Consider the following 2,832-nt stretch of genomic DNA (forward strand, 5'->3'; position numbering starts at 1 on the left):
CACCCTCCGGGCACAGGGCAGGGCCTGCGCTGGTGGGCTCACCACCCACAGGGAGCAGGAGAGTGCCTATTACTTGTGGGCTTCCAGCTCCAAAAGAGAGCCAAGAGGGGACTGGCCTGGGCTCGCACTGGGACTTCCCCCTAAACTCACGAGTCAGCTCAGGCTCTCTTCCCCTGGGGCTGGGGTCAGGGGAGGGGAGGTAGGGAGGGGTCTGGAGAGAAGGGCTGGACCATTTTTCCTAATCTTTACAAGAAGGCCGAAGTTTCTGTTTTATGGATGGAGGCAAAAACACAGGGAGCGGGAGAACGTTTGCCCCACTCCAGCCCTCCGTTATAAAAGAAAAACCTCCAGGGGAGGGCATAGCTCAGCGGTAGAGCTCAACGTGCACCAGGTCCTGGGTTCCCAGTACCTCCATTTAAAAAAAAAAGAAAAAGAAAAATCTCCAACTTACAATAGAAGTTGGGGGTGAGGGGTGGGAGTGGGTGGGGTGCAGAGGGATATTATCTACATTAGCAGGATTGGGGCTCAGCTCAGCTGCTAATTTAATCATACCACTTCCCGAAAAATGACTCAGCACCTCTCTACTACCTTTCCAGTCAAGTTTACACCTCTTCTCAGCACAAGGCCTTTCACCCCGGCCCCTCTGTGGTCTCATCTGCTTCTCGGGCATCTCCCACAGCCAGTGCCCCTGGAGAAGCCATGATAAACACCTTGTCACTTTTCACATCTCTGGGCCTTTGTAGATGTTATTTCTGGTCTACCTGGCTGCTTCCTATTCAGCTTTCAAGATTAGGTGTTTGACCATGAACAGCTTGAAAATAGAGTATGTTGGACGCCTACTCATCTCTGTATCCTTGGGCCTCTCAGATTGGCTGCCTTCAATGAGCATCAGAGCATCAGCTCAAAGGCAACCTTACTAGAAACTTTCCTGGTACCCCTAGGAAGGGGCTCCTGGGGGGTCTCCTTCTTGCTCCCAAAGCACTTTGGCCCATCTCTATCCATCTTTCTAATGCTACCCTCTAAATGTTGTTTTTCTCTCTTTCTGTGGAAAGAGGTGTGTGTTGAGCATCACCACACCCCCGGTGCTAAGCCCCGGTACCTGGCACATGGTAGATGCTTGCTTGATAGGTTAATTTTGAACGAAATGTCTTCTGAATCTCCAACCGAGAAAGCACTGTGCTAGGCATTATGAGAGGGACATAAAGCTGAATCTCATCTTGGGGGAAGGGGTGGGGAAATAGACATGGTATGTTCACATATATGTTGCACAAGGCACATAACTTGAAGACAATGCTATAGAAATTTAAAGAGTAACCTTTATGACTTGTTTATGGTAAAACATTATCACACACCCTCCTTTCAGCCTGGAAATTGATCTTATCTGTTGACTATTTTTCTTAATGGGTTTAGAAGTATCTTTCATGTGTCCATTTTGAAAGCAGGTGGGGCATAAATAATAAAGAAAGAAAATAATGCCCAGGTGACAGGCGTGGAAAGGCCTCTGGCTGAGAATTCAGACAGCATCTGAGAAGTTTGCCTTGGGGTAAAGACGTGGGGTTATACTTTAGAGACAGCAGACTTTAGATTCTACACTGAATGGGAGCAGAGGGTGAGTCCTGGAAGCCGTTGAATGAAAGTGGTAACCAAAATGGGTGCTTTCCAAGTCACTTCATTAGTCTTTGGGGCCAGGTCCACTGTCTGTTCCCAGGCCCCCCAGGGCTGCTGGGCACCTCCTGAGAGGATGAGAAATGAAATACAAGTGCTGGAATTTAGGACCAAAAAATCAGCCAAACCAGTAAACACGATAGACAAATTATCTTCTTTCCCATTGGGAGCATTTGATCTAACATCTGATTTGTGCCTAGGAATTATCAGTTCAAGCTTTCGTTACTTTACAGTATCAACATTGCATAGATCTATGGGATAAGGATCTAGCACTGGAGTTTTGTGAATGGTGCAGGATCACGGAATACAACGGTTAGCTGGACTGGATATATCTATACAACTGAATTCTAATTCATCTATGACCATCCCTGATTCTGCTTCTAATCCTAGGTGGCCTTAAATAATCCAAAATGGAATTTTCCAGTATTCTAGAAGGTGGGGCATAGAGGAGCCTGTTTATTGTGGGGTTTAAACAGAAAAGAGTTAAGAGCTGGGAAGTACCTCCTTGGTCAATATATAAATTAGGCGAGTCCCATGTTTCATTTTCCTTTTCTTCTTATTCATAGCCAGAGAGGAAGTAGAGGAAGAGGAGAATACTGAATTTGAACAAGCCTTCTGGCTGGTCCAAACGCATCAGGCTCTTGCTCTCTTTTAAGCTCATAATTCTCATCGCATCATTCATTTGGAATTAATCACTGCTTTGTGAGGGCTCAGAAGCAGTTTCCTATTGCTTTTTATTATTTAACTTTCCATGTCTGTGTCTTTGGTACCCTTGGATATTAGCGGCTATGTCTTTTTGATATTCGAGCCCCTTCGGCAACCAGCACGGGGTTCTTGCACATAATAGGTGCGTTCAAAAAATGCTTTTTAAGGAATTAGTGAATGGGTCCTTGGGAGGAAAGAAGTGAAACATTTCTCTCACTATGAGAACGAATATTTCTCAGTTTGCTTCATGTATGCATGAGCCAGTCAGCATAAATTATGCTCACCATGTGTAGAGAAATGTTTGGCTGAGATTGAGAAATTCATCTCCGGAGAACAACGAAGTGGGCGGGGATCTGAAGGCTCAGAACCGGGGGGCGGAGGCGGAGTCACCGAGAGTTGGAGCATTTTCTGTCCAATCAAAAGGAGACTTTAGGAGCAGGAAGGGGGGATAAAGGGGGAGCG

The sequence above is a fragment of the Camelus bactrianus genome, chromosome 9, assembly GCF_048773025.1.
Source record: "Camelus bactrianus isolate YW-2024 breed Bactrian camel chromosome 9, ASM4877302v1, whole genome shotgun sequence".
NCBI classification, from domain to species: Eukaryota; Metazoa; Chordata; class Mammalia; order Artiodactyla; family Camelidae; genus Camelus; species Camelus bactrianus.